At 37.2% G+C, this 26,031-nt stretch overlaps 1 pseudogene; it reads left to right on the top strand.

Moving 5' to 3' along the window:
* The window catches only part of LOC139849114 (potassium channel AKT2/3-like), a 96,674-nt pseudogene that overhangs the window by 6,305 nt on the left and 64,338 nt on the right, over positions 1-26,031 (top strand).

Below are 26,031 nucleotides of genomic sequence, written 5' to 3'. Positions count from 1 at the left end.
TTTGACTTATAATTATCACCACATGAAGTTATGATATGGTAACTTAATTACTACTTAATAAGCTCTTTCTAATTTTAAACTGATTACATGTTATACACGAGTTCTAAAGCTTTTTTTTTTTTGTGACTTTGCAGCTTCACAAAATGAAGAAAGATTCTAATTTGAGGCACTGGTCTGAAGAACAGATAGATGAAACGTCAAAGAAATTGCTTATGTCATGTGACATAGGCGACGCTAAGCTTCTTGATGAACTTCTTCAGGCTAACATTAACCCGAATGTCAGTGACTCGAAAAGAAGAACCCCTTTGGTAAGCTGTTATTGTTTCCTGCATATATTTGTGATAATTGTTATGTTTCTTGTTAATGTATATATGTTCGCATTGTTTTTTCTTTTTAATTTATTTTTGTTTCTGTTCTGGAAATGATTTTCAACCAAACCTTGTTCAATTTACTAGTTAATTTAGGCTTTGATTCTTACTGTTTCTAATTATATTGTGTTTTAAGGAGTTTTTTTTTTTTTTTTTTTCGGTTACTGCATTTTTGCAATTAATCCGAGCCGATTTAGTGTCTCATAATCTAATCTGTTTCGAGCAGATTTATGCTTCTGTTATTTGTTCTTAAAAACCAACTTGTTTCCAGTGTTGTCTTTGTTGTGAATAAGAGTATTCTAGACCAATGCATTCATATGTGTGAAGTCAAATTTTACAGAGTCCATGCTATATAGAGGTTGTAGAAGATCACTTCAGTAACTATATATTATGAAATCTTTCTCAACTAATAAAATGTTTTAAAGTGGTTACAATGTGTGATTGTGTGTTTTTTTTCTTCTTAAATCAGCATATTGCAGCATCAAAAGGTCACGAAGAGTGTGTTTCGGTTCTGCTTAAGCATGGTTACGACGTTCATCTCATAGGTATGAATATAATATATTAGTGTTGGAGTATGGAGACATTTAAACAAAGTTGGAAATGTCGCCACAAAAGATGAGTTAAAGTGTTGCACGAATTTTGCAGATTTCGGTAAACGTGAAATAGTGAAATGTGGCGCATCACTCTTTGGATGCGGTGTAACATCCCGCCTTTTTCCATTTACTTTTCCGTTATACTAATATAAAGTCTGTTATATGTTTATAACATCTCCCGTTGATACGCGTTTTAAATTATCTCGTTTAGGTAATTCCCGCACCCGAACGAAAGTTGAGGGACTAAACTTGACAAGGGATCAAACCCTTGACTAGGTCAAAGGGTCAAACCCCTTTCACCCATTCATTTCCACCTCCATCTCTCTCTCTTTCTCTCTAGCAAGAACACACACTCAAAACCAAATTCATTCAACCATCATCTAAATTCGATCTAGGAGGCTTACAACAAAATAAACTACATATTTGTGATCCTCTCTTCATCCTCTTCATTTTGGTACCAACTTCATCTCATTTGGGTAACTTTCTAAAATCACTAGATTTTGTGTTCTTGATGTTTTTAACTTATAAAAGTGTTAATTAGTGTCTATGGCTCAAGTCTAACACGAATATATGATTTATATGCTCGATCTCGTTGTTTTAGTGTAACTAGCATGAACTTGAATTTTGGTGTGTTGTTCTTGAATTTTGGATGATCATATGTTGTTAGATGTTAAAAGTTGATGTTTTAATTGTGTTACTAGCATCACTAGCTTCAATTTGATGTGTAGGTTGCCTTAGAAAACTTCATGAACTTGATTAGTGATTTTGGTGAATTTGGGTTAGGGTTTGATGAACTTGAAATGGACTTTTGATGCATTGAATGCCATGGATTATTATTGGTAAGTGTTTAGTTGGATTGTATGCTTGATTACCTTCGAAACGGCATATCATTCATGTAAATTGGTTGCCCGAATCATTGAATTGCATTTATGAACTTGTATGCGGTTAATGTTAAGCATTAGATGCGGTTTTGGTTGTTGTAATAGGTAGATTGATTGATGAAATGTGTTTAGTTGTTTTCCTCGTCAAATTACCTTCCCAACGGTATAAGATACTTGTCTTGATTGTTTGCGGATCATAAATGGTGATTGTTTGAAGTTAGGTTCGTGCATAAAACTTAAAAACTGCCAGAATTCTCTGCACAGGTACCCGCGCGGCGCGCCATATACCCGCGCGGCGCGCCGTTTGGGTCTGTCCAACTTGGTCAATTTTCGAATAATGTTTGCTATGCTACGCACCTCCGATTCACATGTAACTTGTCCTAACATGCTCATACATGATTAAAAACCTCAGAAAAATAGTTCGGGACACGACCCGAACGTGTTGACTTTTTCGTTGACTTTGACCGACCAAAGTTTGACTTTTTGTCAAACTTAACCAAATGATTTTGCAACCTTCCTAACTTGTTTATATACTTGTATCTTGCATGAAAATTGACAATTTGATTTCACATGCTAAATAATCGAGTCGTAACGAGCCATAGGACTAATTGAACATCTTTGACCTATCGTGTTTACCGTTATTGATACGACCTATTTGTTTAGGTCAAGACTAGCATTGTTCTTTGCACACGTTTACTTGTCGAAGTACTTTACTACTCGTGCACTCAAGGTGAGATCATAGTCCCACTTTACTCTTTTAAACTTACTTTTGGGATGAGAAAACATAAACGATTCTTTTGAACTAAGTGAACACAAGAACGGGAAAACAAACATTCTACATACGAGTTTAGAACGAAAATCCTCAATCCGATTATCATTAGTTACATCAGATGGTGTAAGCGAGAACTTATGTTATATGGCCATATGGGTTTGACAAACCCTCATTCAAACGGTTCGCTACCGTTTACGAATGAAATATATTTTCGGGAACAGTGTTGTTCTAGCACTAATTGATGGGGTATTCAACGGACGGAACGTTAAGCTTTGATAATTGGGTGCTCGTGAATATTAACTTTTAGAATGTACTATGACTTTATCGATGTTGCAAATCTTGTGGTTCAACTTACTACTACTCATTTACTTATTTAAACCTATGATTTCACCAACGTTTTCGTTGACAGTTTCTCTATGTTTTTCTCAGGTCCTTGAACTTAGGTGATACATGCTTCCGCTCATACTATTTGATACTTGCATTGGATGTCGAGTATACTTGCATACGTGGAGCGTCTTTTTGACTACTTTTAATCGTGTCGCATGTGTTTCATACAAACTTTAAACATTGTTATGTACTTGTTATGGAAACTACTTTTGTAAATTTTGAAACACCCTTATTTATGAAATGAATGCGACATACTTTTCGGTCAAACTTTGTTATAAAGACTTACGACCATGTAATGGGACCACACGTAGATGACGCCGTCATTTGACGATTTGTCGGGGTCGCTACAAGTGGTATCAGAGCTTTGGTTGTAGGGATTTAGAGTTCATTGGTGTCAACCCCGAGTCTTAGGGTACATTGGTGAGTCTAGACTACAACCGGCATATAGACTTGACGTAGGAATTACTTGACTATTTGTGCATTTATACTCGAACTCTCTTACTCATATCTACTCTTATCCTATCTAAATCTTGCGTTGTATAATTTAATTGACACGCCACCTTGACTATATGATGTAATGTCGAATGCACATATGAATTAGGGTAATATAATTCCCGGAAATTATATTACGGTGACTCATATGAACATACCGACATTATGACATAAAGAATTTAAGGCGGGTCAAGGATAATTTTCTCTCTATCTTTATCCCATATCACGGTTAGTATCATTTAGAATACTAACCAACGGTATTCTTTTGTTTTGAAGGAACAATGGCTCCTCGTCGTGTACGCCGCAATGAAACTCCCGAACAAGCTCTCGAACGGATGATAGCTACCACCATAGATGCGGCCATGGCCGGTCACTCTTCCAACAACAATAACAATAACAACAACCACAACAACAACAACAACAATGGGGCCGGTAACTCAAACGAGGGATGCTCCTACAAAGCTTTCATGGGGTGCAAACCTCACACTTATGATGGAACCGGTGGACCGGTTGTGCTTACTCGTTGGTTTGAACAAACCGAGGCCGTCTTTAGCATAAGCGGTTGTCGGGATCAAGACAAGGTCAAATACTCCACCCACACGTTCTCCGGTGTTGCTCTCACTTGGTGGAACACCTATGTTCAATCGGTGGGTACCGATGAAGCTCATGCCCTCTCTTGGACCGATTTGAAGGAAAAGATGATTGTCGAATATTTTCCGCGCGAAGAAACCCGAAAGCTTGAAGAAGAACTAAGAGCTTTGAAAGCGGTCGGAAACGATCTTAAAGCTTATAATCAACGCTTCGCCGAACTATCCTTGATGTGTCCTAATCTTGTTAACCCCGAATCTCAAAGGATTGAGCTCTACATGCTCGGTCTTCCAAAAAGCATCAAACAAGGGGTGATGTCATCCAAACCCACTACTCATCAAGCCGCTATGAACATGGCTCGCCAACTAATTGAAACGGTTGACGAAATCGTAGTGCCGGCTCCTAAGGCCGAGGACAAGTCGGGTGGCAACAAAAGGAAATGGGAAGCCACTCCATCAACCAACTACAACAACAACACCTTCACCAAAAAGCCCTTCAACAACGACGGCAAGAAGGGTTATGTCGGAAACTTACCTTTGTGCAACAAGTGCCACAAACATCATTACGGCGAATGTAACAAGCTAATTTGTCACCGCTGCCAAGGAGTTGGTCATAGGGCCAACAATTGCACAAGCACCGCTCCCGTCGCTCGAAAGGGGCCCAATCCTCCAAGGACGGTCACTTGTTATGAATGTGGCCAAACGGGCCATTATAAGAACGAATGCCCGAAAAAGAAAGCTAACCCCAACAACCGAGGCCGAGCCTTTAACATCAACACCGAGGAAGCCCGAGATGACAATGAACTAGTCACGGGTACGTTTCTTCTCAACAACTCTCATGTTACTTGCTTATTCGATTCGGGTGCCGATAAATGTTTTGTGTCCAAGACTTTAGCTCCTACCCTTTGCACTCCACCACACCCTTTAGATACTACTTATTCCATCGAAGTGGCCGACGGAAAACTCTTAAGTGCCGACACATATTACCGGGGGTGTACTTTGAACATTTTGGGTAAGGAATTTGAAATTGACTTGATACCCATGGAACTAGGAAGCTTTGATGTAATAATCGGTATGAATTGGTTAGTCAAAACGAAATCTCACATTCTTTGTGATCTTAACGCAATCCGAATTCCTATCGAGAATGGTGAACCTTTGATCGTCTATGGCGATAAGAGTTGCACCGGACTCAACCTCGTTTCGAGTATTAAAGTTAGAAAACTACTCCGTAAGGGTTGTTTTGCGATCCTTGCTCACGTTAAGAAAGTCGAGTCCGATGAGAAGCACATCGATGATGTGCCAATTGTTAGTGACTATTCCGATGTATTTCCCGACGAATTACCAGGTCTTCCACCTCATCGACCGGTTGAATTTCAAATCGATCTTATTCCAGGAGCCGCACCCGTAGCGCGTGCACCATATAGACTCGCTCCATCTGAAATGCAAGAATTGCAAAGTCAAATCCAAGAACTACTTGATCGTGGTTTTATCCAACCTAGCCATTCACCTTGGGGCGCTCCGATTTTGTTTGTTAAAAAGAAAGACGGATCCTGTCACGACCCTACTTTTCCGTCATCTTTTACCGTTAATTATTTAACGACCGTTAACTGTTATTCGTGCCACGCCATTTATATGACCTATATTATTATATTTGTAATAATATATTAATTATTATGTGTTATATGAATGTTTGTATTCATATCTTAAATTGTACGTTTCTACGTGTCGCGGATTTTTATCCGGCGAATCTTTTCGGTTTTCAAACCAACGGGTCGAGCTTTTGGGATTTTTAAGTCCTAATTATTTTAAATATGATATTTTGATGTCATATGAATATATATAGTGTTTATATGTTTTATTCGTCGCGTGTGCGTTATCTCTCCGAAGATTTAATCGCGTAGCGGCATTTTCGCGTTTCGGGCTTCGTTCGAGCTTTTGGGCCACAATCTTTTGAACATTGAACAAATTTGGGCTAAATGAGAGCCCACTCCACCCATTTTCGGCTGAACATAGGCCAATACCCCCACCCTTTCTCATTTTTCATTTCATTTTTAATTTTACACTTCCAATTTTCCCTAAAACCTAGTTTTGACTTCTCTCCTCTCCCCCTTCTCTTTTTGGCCGACCCCTAGCTCATCTCCATCACCAAAAACGTCCAACACCATCAAAAAATCAATAGTATATCATTTTTCAAGGCTAGATACACAAACGGATCCTCCATTTCGCGATCTACAAGCTTCATCTTCTTGTTTCTTGATTAGGGTATAATCACAAACCCTAGATTTTTATTTTTTTCTTTATTTTTCTGTATTTTGATGTTATATTGATAGTATGATGATTACATGTTATTGTATTGATGATTGTATGCATATAATTGCTCAAATATATATGTTTTCGGTTTGATTGAATTGGGACAGCAGCCTTTTCGTTCATTTCTGGTTATGTAACTGTTATAAAAGTGAAAATAAAGTATTTAGATGAGTTCCTCTCATCAAGACATTAATTTTAGACTCCGGATTCATGTCGTTTCGATTCCCGGAGCCCTAAATATGATCAAAGTGGTATTTTGTTAAGATTGAAATGTGATTTTGGTATGAACCAGGTTTGGTCCGACTTTATGACCATATTTGGTGACTTTAGAGTGTGTTAGTGTATTAGGACTGATGGTGGGGCGAACTTTCATGTTCAGGTCATCTCAATCCGAGCCACGAATCACCCGTTACGTTTAAAAACACGATTTTGATTGAATTAAAGTTTCAAGTGGGGTCATGGCTGATCATCACGACTTGTGGCCTGTTCTTGGTGTGTTCTTGAGTGTACCAAAGTGTCGGGTGGTTTGATTAGGCGGAGATATATGTAAGGCTCGCCGAAAACCGACACCCGGGGCTCAAGATACGACCCGATGAACTTTTGATTTAAAATTTATGATTAACTATTAAACTTATGATAAAAATAATGATTTTCATTATTAATAAATTACTTATGATATAAAAAGTAATTAATTTAATTTAAGACTTATGATATATATTTATTATATCATTTAATTATTACTTATGATTTAATTAAACTTTAAATTAAACTTATGATTAATAATTCTTTTATTATTAATGGAAAATACTTATGATAAGTATTAAACTTATTTTATGAGAATATTATTTTAAGACTTATAATAAAGATTAAATAATTATTTAATTATTATAAGACATAGTTTTATTTAATTATGATTTAATTATTAAATACTTATGATTTAATAATTTTAATTAGAAACTTATGATATGATTAATAATTCATTATTAATACTTATGATATGAATTAAAATTTATTATTAATTAATAATACTTATATTATGACTAATATTTAATTAATTAATTAAATACTTATGTTATGTTAATTATATCATTTCAACTTATGTTAACTTTAGTAATTCATTTTAATTTTATTAAACTTATGTTATGACTTAATTATACACTTTTAACTTTAATAAACATTATAGCTTATGTTATTATTATAACATGCACTTTTAAAATCAATGTTGACTATGTTTGACCAAGGTTGACTTTTGAGTTGACTTTCGGTTGACTTTGACTTTCAGTTGACTTCTGTTGACTTTCTAAATAAGGAAACTTTCCTAACTTAAAACTTTCTAAAAATAGAAACTTTCTAAATTTGGAAACTTTCCAAAAATAGAAACTTTCCAAAAATATAAACTTTCCAAAAATAGAAACTTTCCTAAAATAGAAACTTTCCAAAAATGGAAACCTGCTAAAAATAGAAACTTTCTAAAAATAGAAAGTGTGTGTCCGTACGCTGTTCCGATCAAACCGATGCATGTTGAGTATTGTTCTATGTCTACTTGCAGCATGTACAATAGCTATCATACTAAGACTTGACCTAAGTTAGTTATTTATATCGACCTGCTTTATTTATAGGTCGGCGTTGTGATCATTCATGATCACTTTACTTCATTTGCTGTTCGCATAATTGTGTGGTTACTTCGTTTGCTAATAAGGTGAGTTATAGTCCTATTTTTATATTTTAAATCTTTTGGGATGAGAATACATGCAATTTATTTTATATTCTGGACACAAGTGAAAGTTGGTTTAAATTATTCATTGTGAGTTGAACAAAAATATTCCCTAGTCTGGTAACTGTAATCACTGGTTTCTACTGGTGAACGCGAATCCTATGGATAGATCTATCGGGTTTGACAACCCCATTTCGAGCTAGTCGCGCTAGCAATTTGTTATCGGAATGTTTAGTACTTCGTATTTTGTTGTAGATACACTTGTTCGGTGTATATTATTTATTGTGTTTGGCAAGGGTAAATAAAGGGTTAAGTGGTTACCAGGTGGCTCACGGAAAATGGAATAATGTTTTATTATATGTTTTCTAGCATATAATTTGGTGGTTTAAAAAGGACTTTTATGTTTTCAAACATAAATTTTTATTGTTTAAATTAAATATTGTTTGCAATATTAAACCTATAATTCACTCAACATTTTTGTTGACAGTTACTCGCATGTTTTATTCTCAGGTTCATGATTGATTGCTTCCGCTGTGCTTAGAGAGTCTGCATATTTATGATGGCAGCTTTTGTTAAACATTAACTTGCATTCTATTTTGTTACATTAAATAGTGGTTGTTTGTTGACTTTGTTTTGGTCAACTTTTGGTTAAAGTATTATTGTATAGTTTTTCTAAACTTATACATTTTAGTAGATTTCCTTTATAGGAAATCATTTTTAAATAAAGAATGCAAGGTTGTTTTATTAAATTCATATAGAGTTTCGATCAAGCTGTGGGACCAAGTGACGGAGCCGTTAAGTGTTTTGACGGAGTCGTCACAGTTGGTATCAGAGCTCTGGTTGTAGGGAATTAGGCTGCATTGATGTCGTTACCCGAGTCAATAGGGTGCATTAGTGAGTCTAGTCTACAGCCCGGCCTATTATATATTACTATATGTGATCATTTGTATCGTATTGGTATGTATATTGTTATCATACATACATTTCTATTATGTTCTGAATCCGGGAGGAACTCCCATTCCGATTTAAACGTATTCTCCGACTCATGCGAGTTCATCTTTTATGGGAACACCTCGGTTTGTGAAACCGAGGGGGGGTGACATTCTTGACTTCTGAAATTCTCGACATTTCTATGTCATAATTTGTGTTTATTGATATAACATTTGAGTTACATTAGGTGTTCTAAAATTCTCGACATTTCTATGTCATAATTTGTGTTTATTGATATAACATTTGAGTTACATTAGGTGTTCTAAAATTCTCGGCATTTCTATGTCATCTATTATGGTTATGTATATAACGTTTGAGTTATATTACGCGAGATGTCATTCTTGACTTCTAAAGGCTCGGCATTTCAATGTCAGCTATTGTGTTTGGGTATATAACATTTTTGTTACATTACATGCCATTGTGCCGTTGTGCCTATGTGCTTTGGTTTTTGAACCGAAAAACATCATCCTTGACTTTTAGAGATTCTTGGTACTTCGAAGACATTTTCATGTCACCATTACTCCTATTCATTACTTTCGATGTCTTTGTCTCTTGTGCTATCCTTAGCACATTGTTAAGAAATTGTTTTAGGGAAATTGTGTTGAAATTCGAGGTTGACCACGTGTCCTGACCTTATGTAGTGATATTGGAATGGAACTATGAGTTAGTGAAATATAATGGCGTCAGGCCAACGTGATTATATTACGTTAATTCATAAAAAGTCTCAATATTGTGACATGAGGAATAGAAAGCGAGTCAGAGAAAATTTATACACCACTCATTCGGAAATTCTAACGTTGTTACATGAGTAAGGAAGATACTCATTATCTTATTTGTTGATATACGAGAGACTCGTCTTAACCGAACTACTTACCCTATGTTTTATCATTCATAACTCGCTTGTTAGTGACAGCTTCGCACGTGAAGAGTTTTGGCCCAAGGACTTATGTCCTGATAATAGTCAAAACAATATTTAACTCATTGGTTTTCATGACCTCGTAGCATTTATTGATTAGATGTTGCAAGACGATTCAAGTCCATCACCCGAGCTTTAACGATCTTACTTTAACTCGTAACCTCTGTAATGCGGATACCCTGCTTTTCATTAAAATTTTTACACATTTGTGCAATTGGGCGGTTCTCACGAGATTTATGGGCGAATAGAAGTAATGAAATATTTTGTCATGTATACTATTTATAAAATCATATATGTACGTATGAATTCAAATGGACTAATTTACCCTTACCTATTTTGGCTATTATACACTAAATTATACCTTCAAAATTATTTTAAAAACCACTCTTGTTGAGTTGTTTAGTTAACTCAAATTGATTTACGTAAAATGGTACACGTTGTACATACTTCTAAATTTACTAAGAGCTTCGTTCCATTTATGGGGTTACATCAGACGTTTCAAGCTTTTTCAAAACTCCTTTGATTGATTACATTAGAATTTTCGCATTACTCTACCGAGTGTTTGGATCACAGTTCTCCTCATCCTCCGTTTAAGGATGAAACTTACCATTAAGTTCATTGATAGAAACTCATACACCACTTTGGGGTCCGGCTTTGTAAATTTGTTGGAGAGTCTTTGCGCTCATTAGATTTTATCTCTTATGGTTGGACATGGCCGAAACGCGGACCGATAAATCAATTTTCTGGGGTACCCTCGATGGTCACCTTATTGTAGAAAAGGCGCTAGGTGGGTTTCTACCCCAACTGTTGTTATAATGGGTATCATGGATATATATTACTCTAGACCGTTTGAGGAGTTTCTACTCTCAATTTTCGCTGTCAACCGCAACACCCTCGTAAACATCAATCCTAGGATTCGATACTTTAGGGTGCACGAAATTATTTTTGGAGATTCATCTAACCTGGAGTCGGCCATTCTTTATAACCCATGATTCGCGTTCTTTTCATCCGCACATAAATTTAAGAATATGGATGAATCCTATATTGCCTCGCTCATTGTACAAGGAAGTTCACTCTCGTTGAAATATCACACCTTTCGTATGTCTTCCTTTCGGAAATGTAATCAAAATTTACTTTGAAGTCCATGATCCTCGTTATCTCCTTCGAGAGAATTGCCTTAAATATCTATGCCACCGAAGTGACTACTTCATATATTTCTTCCCTCATTGTTGCAACTACATTTCATTCATCCCAGTTCGTCCCCTTGGGGAGCTCCTGTTTTGTTTGTTAAGAAGAAGGGTGGTTCATTCCGATGGTATAGTGATTATCGCGAGTTGAACAAGCTTACAGTTAAGAACCATTACCCTCTTCCGAGAATTGATGATCTGTTCGATCAACTTCAAGGTTTGTCCGTTTATTCTGAAATCGATCTTCGTTCCGGTTATCATCAGTTGCGTGTCAAAGAATCTGATGTTTCGAAAACTGCTTTTCGCACCCGTTACGGTCACTTTGAGTTTCTTGTTATGCTGTTCGGATTGACAAATGCATCTGCTGTGTTCATGGACCTCATGAACCATGTGTGCAGACCTTATTTAGACAAGTTCATTATTGTTTTCATTGACGACATCCTTATTTATTCTAAGAGTGATGAAGAGCACGAAGAACACTTGAAGTTAGTGCTTGATCTATTGAGAAAAGAAGAGTTGTACGCTAAGTTCTCTAAGTGTGCTTTCTGGTTAAGAGAAGTTCAATTCCTTGGTCACATTGTTAGTAAACAGGGAATACAAGTTGATCCTGCTAAGATTGAGACGATCGAAAAGTGGGAAACTCCGAAAACTCCTACTCAGATCCGTCAGTTTCTAGGATTGGTAGGATATTATAGAAGGTTCATTCAAGATTTCTCTCGTATAGCGACACCTCTGACTGCTTTAACACATAAGGGGGAGAAGTATGAGTGGAAGGATGAACAAGAGACTGCTTCTCAAATTTTGAAGAAGAAGTTGACTACCGCTCCGATATTGTCACTACCTAAGGGTAATTATGATTTTGTTGTTTATTGTGATACTTCGCGTCAAGGCTTTGGGTGTGTTTTGATGCAATGAAAGAAGGTTATTGCATATGCGTCATGTCAGTTGAAGATCCACGAGCAGAATTATACAACCCATGATTTAGAATTGGGAGTTGTTATATTCGCACTCAAGAATTGGAGACATTACTTATATGGGGTCAAATGTGCAGTGTACACTGATCACAAAAGTCTTCAACATATTCTTGATCAAAAACAGCTAAATATGAGACAGCGAAGATGGGTTGAGACGTTGAACGATTATGATTTTGAACTTCTATATCATCCTGGAAAGGCCAATGTTGTAGCCGATGCTTTGAGTCAAAAAGAGAGAGTTGAACCTCGTAAGTTTAGGGCCTTGAATATGACCATACGAACAAACCTCGCAAGGCATATTCTTGCAGCTCAACAAAAAGCCTTGAAGGAGGAAAATTTCGTAACGGGAAGGTCAAAGGCCTAAGTAGACAGTTTGAGGTACGAACCGATGGCACTCGGTATTTTTGCGGGATGCCTTTGGGTTCCGAAGTTTGGTGATCTACGAAACTTGTTTTAGATAAGGCTCATAAGTATGGGTACTCTATTCATCCTGATTCAGGAAAGATGTATCATGATCTTAAGGAGCTGTATTGGTGGCCTAATTTGAAAGCTGATATGGCTACGTATGTGGTTAACTGTTTGACCTGTGCTAAGGTTAAGGCTGAACATTAGAAACCGTCTGGACTTTTGGTGCAACCTGAGATTCCCGAGTGGAAGTGGGAAGGTATTACAATGGATTTTATTACGAAGTTATTGTGAGTTGTGGGTGGTTACGACGCCATTTGGGTGATTGTGACCGACTCACAAAATCAGCTCATTTCTTACCGATTAAGGAAACTGATTCGAGGGAGAAGCTTACCCGTTTATAATTGAAGGAAATTGTTTTGAGGCATGGTGTTCCCGTATCTATTATTTCGGATCAAGACAGTCGATTTACGGCGAGGTTTTGGCAGTCTTTACAAGATGCTTTGGGAACTAAATTGGATATGAGCACCGCTTATCATCCACCGTCGGACGGTCAGAATTAAAGGACCATCCAAACGTTAGAAGGCATGTTGAGGGCGTGCGTAATTGATTTTGGTAATTGTAGGGATAGATACTTGTCGTTGACTAAGCTTTCTTATAACAACAGCTATCATGCAAGTATTAAAGCCGCACCGTTTGAAGCTCTGTATGGTAGAAAGTGTAGGTCTCCTGTCTGTTGGAATGAGGTTGGGGATGCTCAACTCACAGGTCCAGACATTATTCATGAGACTACCGAGAAGATCGTACAGATTAAGGAAGGATTGAGAACCGTCAGAAGTCGGCAAAAGAGCTATGCCAATAAGAGAAGGAACGATATTGAATTTCAGGTCGGTGATCGTGTTATGTTGAAGGTATTGCCTTGGAAGGGCGTGATACGTTTTGGTAAAAGGGGAAAAGTTGAATCCTCGATTTGTTGGACCTTTTGAAATTATTGAGAGAGTTGGACCCGTGGCTTATCGTTTGAAATTGCCACAAGAACTCAGTGCTGTTCACGATGTTTTTCATGTATCGAATTTAAAGAAGTGTTTGGCCGAGGCCGAGGAAACCATTCCTATGGAGGGACTTCATGTTGATAAGAAACTACTTTTTCTTTTAAGGAACCTGTTGAAATTATGGATCGAAAGGTTAAGACTCTTAAACAGAGTAGAATTCCTATTGTTCGAGTTAAATGGAACGAATCGGTCCCGAGTTCACTTGGGAGCGTGAAGATTAGATGAGGCAGAAGTACCCGCATTTGTTCCCAAATGTTGAGTCAACCCCTGCACCTGCTTAAATTTCGGGACGAAATTTCCGTAACGGGAAGGTACTGTCACGACCCTACTTTTCCGTCATCTTTTACCGTTAATTATTTAACGACCGTTAACTGTTATTCGTGCCACGCCATTTATATGACCTATATTATTATATTTGTAATAATATATTAATTATTATGTGTTATATGAATGTTTGTATTCATATCTTAAATTGTACGTTTCTACGTGTCGCGGATTTTTATCCGGCGAATCTTTTCGGTTTTCAAACCAACGGGTCGAGCTTTTGGGATTTTTAAGTCCTAATTATTTTAAATATGATATTTTGATGTCATATGAATATATATAGTGTTTATATGTTTTATTCGTCGCGTGTGCGTTATCTCTCCGAAGATTTAATCGCGTAGCGGCATTTTCGCGTTTCGGGCTTCGTTCGAGCTTTTGGGCCACAATCTTTTGAACATTGAACAAATTTGGGCTAAATGAGAGCCCACTCCACCCATTTTCGGCTGAACATAGGCCAATACCCCCACCCTTTCTCATTTTTCATTTCATTTTTAATTTTACACTTCCAATTTTCCCTAAAACCTAGTTTTGACTTCTCTCCTCTCCCCCTTCTCTTTTTGGCCGACCCCTAGCTCATCTCCATCACCAAAAACGTCCAACACCATCAAAAAATCAATAGTATATCATTTTTCAAGGCTAGATACACAAACGGATCCTCCATTTCGCGATCTACAAGCTTCATCTTCTTGTTTCTTGATTAGGGTATAATCACAAACCCTAGATTTTTATTTTTTTCTTTATTTTTCTGTATTTTGATGTTATATTGATAGTATGATGATTACATGTTATTGTATTGATGATTGTATGCATATAATTGCTCAAATATATATGTTTTCGGTTTGATTGAATTGGGACAGCAGCCTTTTCGTTCATTTCTGGTTATGTAACTGTTATAAAAGTGAAAATAAAGTATTTAGATGAGTTCCTCTCATCAAGACATTAATTTTAGACTCCGGATTCATGTCGTTTCGATTCCCGGAGCCCTAAATATGATCAAAGTGGTATTTTGTTAAGATTGAAATGTGATTTTGGTATGAACCAGGTTTGGTCCGACTTTATGACCATATTTGGTGACTTTAGAGTGTGTTAGTGTATTAGGACTGATGGTGGGGCGAACTTTCATGTTCAGGTCATCTCAATCCGAGCCACGAATCACCCGTTACGTTTAAAAACACGATTTTGATTGAATTAAAGTTTCAAGTGGGGTCATGGCTGATCATCACGACTTGTGGCCTGTTCTTGGTGTGTTCTTGAGTGTACCAAAGTGTCGGGTGGTTTGATTAGGCGGAGATATATGTAAGGCTCGCCGAAAACCGACACCCGGGGCTCAAGATACGACCCGATGAACTTTTGATTTAAAATTTATGATTAACTATTAAACTTATGATAAAAATAATGATTTTCATTATTAATAAATTACTTATGATATAAAAAGTAATTAATTTAATTTAAGACTTATGATATATATTTATTATATCATTTAATTATTACTTATGATTTAATTAAACTTTAAATTAAACTTATGATTAATAATTCTTTTATTATTAATGGAAAATACTTATGATAAGTATTAAACTTATTTTATGAGAATATTATTTTAAGACTTATAATAAAGATTAAATAATTATTTAATTATTATAAGACATAGTTTTATTTAATTATGATTTAATTATTAAATACTTATGATTTAATAATTTTAATTAGAAACTTATGATATGATTAATAATTCATTATTAATACTTATGATATGAATTAAAATTTATTATTAATTAATAATACTTATATTATGACTAATATTTAATTAATTAATTAAATACTTATGTTATGTTAATTATATCATTTCAACTTATGTTAACTTTAGTAATTCATTTTAATTTTATTAAACTTATGTTATGACTTAATTATACACTTTTAACTTTAATAAACATTATAGCTTATGTTATTATTATAACATGCACTTTTAAAATCAATGTTGACTATGTTTGACCAAGGTTGACTTTTGAGTTGACTTTCGGTTGACTTTGACTTTCAGTTGACTTCTGTTGACTTTCTAAATAAGGAAACTTTCCTAACTTAAAACTTTCTAAAAATAGAAACTTTCTAAATTTGGAAACTTTCCAAAAATAGAAACTTTCCAAAAATATAAACTTTCCAAAAATAGAAACTTTCCTAAAATAGAAACTTTCCAAAAATGGAAACCTGCTAAAAATAGAAACTTTCTAAAAATAGAAAGTGTGTGTCCGTACGCTGTTCCGATCAAACCGATGCATGTTGAGTATTGTTCTATGTCTACTTGCAGCATGTACAATAGCTATCATACTAAGACTTGACCTAAGTTAGTTATTTATATCGACCTGCTTTATTTATAGGTCGGCGTTGTGATCATTCATGATCACTTTACTTCATTTGCTGTTCGCATAATTGTGTGGTTACTTCGTTTGCTAATAAGGTGAGTTATAGTCCTATTTTTATATTTTAAATCTTTTGGGATGAGAATACATGCAATTTATTTTATATTCTGGACACAAGTGAAAGTTGGTTTAAATTATTCATTGTGAGTTGAACAAAAATATTTCCTAGTCTGGTAACTGTAATCACTGGTTTCTACTGGTGAACGCGAATCCTATGGATAGATCTATCGGGTTTGACAACCCCATTTCGAGCTAGTCGCGCTAGCAATTTGTTATCGGAATGTTTAGTACTTCGTATTTTGTTGTAGATACACTTGTTCGGTGTATATTATTTATTGTGTTTGGCAAGGGTAAATAAAGGGTTAAGTGGTTACCAGGTGGCTCACGGAAAATGGAATAATGTTTTATTATATGTTTTCTAGCATATAATTTGGTGGTTTAAAAAGGACTTTTATGTTTTCAAACATAAATTTTTATTGTTTAAATTAAATATTGTTTGCAATATTAAACCTATAATTCACTCAACATTTTTGTTGACATTTACTCGCATGTTTTATTCTCAGGTTCATGATTGATTGCTTCCGCTGTGCTTAGAGAGTCTGCATATTTATGATGGCAGCTTTTGTTAAACATTAACTTGCATTCTATTTTGTTACATTAAATAGTGGTTGTTTGTTGACTTTGTTTTGGTCAACTTTTGGTTAAAGTATTATTGTATAGTTTTTCTAAACTTATACATTTTAGTAGATTTCCTTTATAGGAAATCATTTTTAAATAAAGAATGCAAGGTTGTTTTATTAAATTCATATAGAGTTTCGATCAAGCTGTGGGACCAAGTGACGGAGCCGTTAAGTGTTTTGACGGAGTCGTCACAGATCCCTACGAATGTGCATTGATTATCGTGAACTAAATAAATTGACGGTTAAGAACCGATATCCTCTTCCTCGCATCGATGACCTCTTTGATCAACTACAAGGGTCTTGTGTATATTCGAAAATCGATCTCCGCTCGGGTTATCATCAATTGAGGGTTAAGGGGGAAGATGTCTCCAAAACTGCTTTCCGAACTCGTTATGGTAGTTATGAATTCCTTGTCATGCCATTTGGTCTCACTAACGCACCGGCGGTGTTCATGGATCTTATGAACCGCGTGTGCAAACTGTATCTCGATAAATTCGTTATTGTGTTCATCGATGATATATTGATCTATTCTAAAAATGAAGAAGAGCACGAACAACATCTCCGACTTGTGCTTGAACTTTTAAGACAAGAACAACTCTATGCCAAATTCTCCAAGTGTGAATTTTGGTTAAAGGAAGTTCAATTTCTTGGTCATGTTGTAAGTGACCAAGGTATTAAAGTCGATCCAACGAAAATCGAAGCCATTAGCAAATGGGAGACTCCTACTACTCCTACTCACATTCGTCAATTTTTGGGTCTCGCCGGGTACTATCGTAGATTCATCGAAAATTTCTCTTTGGTTGCACGTCCTCTGACCGCATTGACTCACAAGGGAAAGAAATTCATTTGGGCGACCGAACATGAATCCGCATTCCAAATCTTGAAAACGAAGCTAACCACCGCTCCTATCTTGTCACTTCCCGAAGGCAATGATGACTTTGTTGTATATTGCGATGCCTCAAAACATGGTTTTGGGTGTGTATTGATGCAACGAACGAAAGTCATTGCTTATGCTTCTCGACAACTCAAAATTCATGAACGAAACTATACGACACATGATCTCGAACTCGGAGCCGTTGTCTTTGCACTTAAAATGTGGAGACACTATCTTTATGGAACCAAGAGTACTATCTTCACCGATCACAAAAGCCTTCAACACATTTTCGATCAAAAGCAACTAAACATGAGACAACGAAGGTGGATTGAAACCTTAAACGATTACGATTGCGAGCTTCGTTACCATCCCGGGAAGGCAAATGTAGTAGCCGATGCCTTAAGTCGAAAAGAAAGAGCGGTGCCTCTCCGTGTCCGAGCTTTAAACATCACCATTCACACAAACCTTAATAGCCAAATTCGGGTAGCCCAAGATGAGGCTCTCAAGGATGAAAACCTTTCGCACGAGCTCTTGAACATTCTCGTCTCTCGATTCGAAATTAGGGAGACCGGACTCCGATATTACGCCGGAAGGATTTGGGTGCCTAGTTATGGGGACCTACGAAGTCTTATTTTAGATGAAGCCCATAAGTCACGATACTCGATTCACCCCGGTACCAATAAGATGTACCACGACCTTAAACAACTATATTGGTGGCCGAACATCAAAAGGGACGTAGCTACTTATGTTTCCAAGTGTTTGACATGTTCCAAAGTCAAAGCCGAACACCAAAGACCGTCCGGACTACTTCAACAACCCGAGATCCCGCAATGGAAGTGGGAAAGGATAACGATGGATTTTATCACCAAGCTACCAAAAACGACGGGCGGTTATGATACCATTTGGGTTATTGTTGACCGTCTCACCAAATCCGCACACTTCCTTGCCATGAAAGAAACGGACAAAATGGAGAAACTTGCACAACTTTACATTAAGGAGATCGTAGCCCGACACGGTGTACCTTTATCGATTATCTCCGACCGAGATGGCCGTTTCGTTTCTAGATTTTGGCGTACATTGCAAGAAGCGTTGGGAACGCGTTTAGACATGAGCACCGCATATCATCCTCAAACCGATGGACAAAGCGAACGTACAATTCAAACCTTAGAGGACATGTTACGAGCTTGCGTGGTTGATTTCGGAAAAGCTTGGGACAAGCACTTACCTCTCGCCGAGTTCTCTTACAACAATAGTTATCACGCGAGTATTAAAGCCGCACCTTTTGAAGCGCTATATGGCCGCAAATGTCGTTCACCTCTTTGTTGGGCCGAGGTAGGCGACGTGCAAATCACCGGACCCGAACTCATTCACGAAACCACCGAGAAAATCGTTCAAATCCGAGATAGGCTTAGGACGGCCCGAAGTCGTCAAAAGAGCTATACCGACAAACGACGCAACGATCTTGAATTTCAAGTCGGTGACCGAGTAATGTTAAAAGTCGCACCTTGGAAGGGTGTAATCCGTTTTGGGAAACGCGGGAAGCTAAATCCGCGGTATATTGGTCCTTTCGAAATCTTGGAGCGTATTGGAACCGTTGCTTATCGTTTAGATCTTCCACCTCAATTGAACTCCGTTCATCCTACCTTCCATGTATCTAACTTGAAAAAGTGTCTTGCCGAACCCGATATCGTCATCCCTCTCGAAGAACTTACTATCGATGACAAACTTCATTTTGTGGAGGAACCGGTTGAAATTGTGGACACCTCCGTCAAGACATTGAAACAAAGCCGAATCCCGATTGTTAAGGTTCGTTGGAATGCCAAAAGAGGACCCGAGTTTACTTGGGAAAGACAAGATCAAATGCAAAGGAAGTATCCTCATCTATTCGTGAATTCGGAAACGCAAGATCTCGAGGAAGAAACAACGACTACTACGCCTACTTAAATTTCGGGACGAAATTTCTTTTAAGGAGTAGGTAATGTAACATCCCGCCTTTTTCCATTTACTTTTCCGTTATACTAATATAAAGTCCGTTATATGTTTATAACATCTCCCGTTGATACGCGTTTTAAATTATCTCGTTTAGGTAATTCCCGCACCCGAACGAAAGTTGAGGGACTAAACTTGACAAGGGATCAAACCCTTGACTAGGTCAAAGGGTCAAACCCCTTTCACCCATTCATTTCCACCTCCATCTCTCTCTCTTTCTCTCTAGCAAGAACACACACTCAAAACCAAATTCATTCAACCATCATCTAAATTCGATCTAGGAGGCTTACAACAAAATAAACTACATATTTGTGATCCTCTCTTCATCCTCTTCATTTTGGTACCAACTTCATCTCATTTGGGTAACTTTCTAAAATCACTAGATTTTGTGTTCTTGATGTTTTTAACTTATAAAAGTGTTAATTAGTGTCTATGGCTCAAGTCTAACACGAATATATGATTTATATGCTCGATCTCGTTGTTTTAGTGTAACTAGCATGAACTTGAATTTTGGTGTGTTGTTCTTGAATTTTGGATGATCATATGTTGTTAGATGTTAAAAGTTGATGTTTTAATTGTGTTACTAGCATCACTAGCTTCAATTTGATGTGTAGGTTGCCTTAGAAAACTTCATGAACTTGATTAGTGATTTTGGTGAATTTGGGTTAGGGTTTGATGAACTTGAAATGGACTTTTGATGCATTGAATGCCATGGATTATTATTGGTAAGTGTTTAGTTGGATTGTATGCTTGATTACCTTCGAAACGGCATATCATTCATGTAAATTGGTTGCCCGAATCATTGAATTGCATTTATGAACTTGTATGCGGTTAATGTTAAGCATTAGATGCGGTTTTGGTTGTTGTAATAGGTAGATTGATTGATGAAATGTGTTTAGTTGTTTTCCTCGTCAAATTACCTTCCCAACGGTATAAGATACTTGTCTTGATTGTTTGCGGATCATAAATGGTGATTGTTTGAAGTTAGGTTCGTGCATAAAACTTAAAAACTGCCAGAATTCTCTGCACAGGTACCCGCGCGGCGCGCCATATACCCGCGCGGCGCGCCGTTTGGGTCTGTCCAACTTGGTCAATTTTCGAATAATGTTTGCTATGCTACGCACCTCCGATTCATATGTAACTTGTCCTAACATGCTCATACATGATTAAAAACCTCAGAAAAATAGTTCGGGACACGACCCGAACGTGTTGACTTTTTCGTTGACTTTGACCGACCAAAGTTTGACTTTTTGTCAAACTTAACCAAATGATTTTGCAACCTTCCTAACTTGTTTATATACTTGTATCTTGCATGAAAATTGACAATTTGATTTCACATGCTAAATAATCGAGTCGTAACGAGCCATAGGACTAATTGAACATCTTTGACCTATCGTGTTTACCGTTATTGATACGACCTATTTGTTTAGGTCAAGACTAGCATTTTTCTTTGCACACGTTTACTTGTCGAAGTACTTTACTACTCGTGCACTCAAGGTGAGATCATAGTCCCACTTTACTCTTTTAAACTTACTTTTGGGATGAGAAAACATAAACGATTCTTTTGAACTAAGTGAACACAAGAACGGGAAAACAAACATTCTACATACGAGTTTAGAACGAAAATCCTCAATCCGATTATCATTAGTTACATCAGATGGTGTAAGCGAGAACTTATGTTATATGGCCATATGGGTTTGACAAACCCTCATTCAAACGGTTCGCTACCGTTTACGAATGAAATATATTTTCGGGAACAGTGTTGTTCTAGCACTAATTGATGGGGTATTCAACGGACGGAACGTTAAGCTTTGATAATTGGGTGCTCGTGAATATTAACTTTTAGAATGTACTATGACTTTATCGATGTTGCAAATCTTGTGGTTCAACTTACTACTACTCATTTACTTATTTAAACCTATGATTTCACCAACGTTTTCGTTGACAGTTTCTCTATGTTTTTCTCAGGTCCTTGAACTTAGGTGATACATGCTTCCGCTCATACTATTTGATACTTGCATTGGATGTCGAGTATACTTGCATACGTGGAGTGTCTTTTTGACTACTTTTAATCGTGTCGCATGTGTTTCATACAAACTTTAAACATTGTTATGTACTTGTTATGGAAACTACTTTTGTAAATTTTGAAACACCCTTATTTATGAAATGAATGCGACATACTTTTCGGTCAAACTTTGTTATAAAGACTTACGACCATGTAATGGGACCACACGTAGATGACGCCGTCATTTGACGATTTGTCAGGGTCGCTACATGCGGCGCATTTATAGAGCAAAATTGTCCGAAGGTTTTGGATGCGGCGTTTCAAGCTGATATGACGCATCAAAGGGCAGAGATGCGGCGCATCACTTCTAGATGCGGCGCATCTGGAGTTGGTTCTTGAATCTGCAGTCATGGAAGCAGGTGATGCGGTGCATCACTCATCAGATGCGGTGCATCTGGTGTCTGGCAGCAATTTAGCAAGTTGCAACCTTTACATCCGAGCATGCTTTGGCCTCTTTTCACCTTAGGTGCAAAGTTGATCACTTTACACCTAAAATTAGGGCTGTGATCATGCCAATACAAGGTGGAAAGTATGGCTAGTTGGTTTATCTTTCATGATTGCTAGCACACTTGAAGATCAAGTTGAAGTTTCATGGTGTTCTTGTTTTCTCTATATATAGAACTCATTGTATGCAATTGTAACACACCACTCTCAAATATTCAGTAAATAAACGATCTCTAGTTGGTCCGTGGACTAAAGCAATCACAACGATTGCATATAACCACGTTATATCTTGTGTCGATTTATTTTTCGCATTTATTATCTTTCGTTCATTAAGTGGGTTTGAGTGATCTTGATAGAATCACTACTCGGCTAGTAATCTTGTAGAATTACTAGCGTTGTTTGGGTCCTAATATCCTAACAACTGGTATCTAGAGCACAAGGTTTCGTTAAGGGAACGATGGCGGAAGATGTGAAGTTTAGAATCGACCGATTCGATGGGAGAGACTTTGGCTTTTGGAAGATGCAAATTGAAGATTACTTGTATCAAAAGAAGCTACACCAACCCTTGTTAGAGACCAAGCCCGAAAGCATGGACGATACCGATTGGACGCTTTTGGATCGTCAAGCTTTGGGTGCTATTCGTCTTTCACTTGCTAAGAACGTTGCATACAACGTTGTGAATGAGAAGACGGCGTTTGCTTGCTTGAAAGCACTCTCTAACATGTATGAGAAACCTACCACTACAAATAAGGTATTTCTCATGCATCAATTGTTTAATACTAAGATGAAGGAAGGTACGAGTGCAACGGATCATATCAATGAATTTAATAATATCGTTTCAAGACTTGAATCGGTAGAGATTAAGTTTGATGATGAACTAAAAGCACTTATCTTGCTTTCATCATTACCGGAAAGTTGGTCGGGTACGGTTACTGCGGTTAGTAGCTCTACGGGAACTACTAAGCTAGCGTTTGAAGCCATAAAGGATTTGATTCTTGGTGAAGATACTCGTAGGAGAATCAACGTCCGGTTCTTTGTTAAGTACCGACAACCGGGGTAGGAAATTTGAACGCGGTGAGAAGAAGGGTAGGAAGAAGTCTAAGAAGAGGAATTCATCGAAAGATAGAAGTGAAGTTACTTGTTGGGGTTGCAATCAAAAAGGGCACTTTCAAAGGAATTGCAAAAATGGTTCCGAGAAAGGTGTAAACTTGGCCGAAGGGGAAAGTGATGATGCACTTTTGTGTAGTGTTGAAAATTCTATGGAGTCTTGGATTTTGAATTCGGGAGCTTCGTTTCATGCTACTCATGTCAAAAGCATGATGAAGAATTTTCGTTCATATCAAGGCAATGTGAGATTGGCGGATAACAAGCAACTCAACATAGAGGGCATTGGAGATGTTGTTTTGAAGACTACTCTTGGTTCTAATTGGACTTTGAAGAACGTAAGGTACATTCCTAAATTAAAAAGGAAACTTATTTCGGTTGGTCAATTAGATGATGAAGGTAACGCGGTTACGTTTGAAAACCGCCAATGGAAGGTGGTTAAGGGTAGTTGTGTAGTGGCTCGTGGACATAAAAAGGGAACTCTTTATATGGTTGAAGTGTTTGATGAAGACACGGTGGTTGCTACGGTTAATGTTGAGTCCGAATCAACTCTATGGCACCGAAGACTCGGGCATATGAGTGAGAATGGTATGAAGATGCTTGTTTCGAGTGGGAGAATTCCGGATTTGAAAAAGGTAGAACTTGGGTTTTGCGAACCATGTGTTTATGGGAAGCAAAAGAAGGTGACTTTTAGGAAATCAGGGAATACACCTAAGTTAGAGAAATTGGAGCTCGTTCATACGGATGTGTTTGGTCCAACCAATGTAGAATCACATGGAGGTTCTCGCTATTATGTCACCTTCATTGACGAATCCACTCGAAATGTATGGGTTTATTTTCTTAAAGCTAAATCCGATGTTTTTAATACATGGCTATTGCGGAAGCTTCTAAAGAGCTAGTGTGGTTGAAGAACTTCTTAGGCGAGTTGGGTAAAAGACAAGACTATTGCATCTTGTATTGTGATAATGAAAGTGCGGTTCATCTTGGAAAGAATCCGGTGTTTCATAGTCGTACGAAACACATCAAGATAAGGTATCATTTTATTCGACAACATATAAATGATGGCACTTTATTCTTGGAGAAAATCCTTGGTACGAAGAATCCTGCCGATATGTTTACTAAGGTGGTCACGACGTAGAAATTGAGGTTTTGTATTACCTCAATTGGTCTTCTCACGAATTGATGAGAGAAGACCCCTGCTAGAGATGTGAATGGTGTTACAAGTTTAACAAGTAGTATTGAAGACCTTTTATGGAAAGTCTACTCATCCGAAGAATGTGTTGATCGTGCGTGTCCCAATTGGAATTTGGCGGTAATCGAAGGTGGTTTAATGTACTTGTTTAGATCATTGATATGAATGGAGTTTGTTCAAAGTCTCCAAGTGGGAGATTGTTGGAGTATGGAGACATTTAAACAAAGTTGGAAATGTCACCACAAAAGATGAGTTAAAGTGTTGCACGAATTTTGCAGATTTCGGTAAACGTGAAATAGTGAAATGCAGCGAATCACTCTTTGGATGCTGCGCATTTATAGGGCAAAATTGTCCGAAGGTTTTGGATGCGGCGTTTCAAGCTGATATGGCGCATCAAAGGGCAGAGATGCGGCGCATCACTTCTAGATGCGGCGCATGTAAGACCCGAATATTTATCTTGTATACTTGTGTACTTATGACATTCGAGAACGGGCTTCGTTGAATATTGTTATGTAATTAAAAAGTAAAAGAATCTGAAACTGGCTATTTGCGCGCCGCGCGGGTCAGGGGCGCGCCGCGCCAAATCACGCAGACAGCTCTCTTCTTCTTTTTGTTGTTTTAAATGAAGGGCAATTGGGTAATTTCACTTGGGGCCGGATTTGTGAGCCATATTAGCTGGTTTGGATCAGTTTTGGATCATTTTTCACATCCATTCATCACTCTCAAACTATTTTAGAGAGAGAGAGAGATTCTAGAGAGAGATTTAGGGTTTTGGTGAAGAAGGAGGTCGAATTGATCAAAAGCTCGAGTTCTAAAGTTGTTCCTTTCGTTCCTAGCTACGTTATGGTGGTATTGGTAAGCTCAAACTCCGAATTTCATCTATTTGATTTGATATTCAAGTTAGGGTTTGAGTTAGTTTGATGAAAAACACTTTTAGATGATGAAATGGGTTTAGTGATGCTAGTAATTGGGTTTATTGTTAATTATTGGTGGATTTTGGGTTGGTGAACTAATTGGCCATGTTTAGGACTTGAAATTGAGTTTAATCACTTAAGTTAGCGATTATGGAAGTATTGAAACCCATTTGAGGTTATTTGGTTGACTAATTGTGACTTTAGGTCAAATTAGGGTTTGGTGGTGATTATGACCCACTTGGCGATTTAATGAGGTTTATAAACTTGAAATGGATTAAGTTGAAGTATAAAACCAAGTTAAATGTGTTTTGGTGTCAAAACTTGTAAATGGTGAGATTTTGACCTTATGGGTCAAAATTAGGGTTTAAGTGTCAAAATGGGTATGACACGTGTTTAACACTTGAGT

Source organism: Rutidosis leptorrhynchoides, chromosome 5 (genome assembly GCF_046630445.1).
Source record: "Rutidosis leptorrhynchoides isolate AG116_Rl617_1_P2 chromosome 5, CSIRO_AGI_Rlap_v1, whole genome shotgun sequence".
NCBI lineage: Eukaryota > Viridiplantae > Streptophyta > Magnoliopsida > Asterales > Asteraceae > Rutidosis > Rutidosis leptorrhynchoides.
This window is presented reverse-complemented; position numbering and strand designations above follow the sequence as displayed.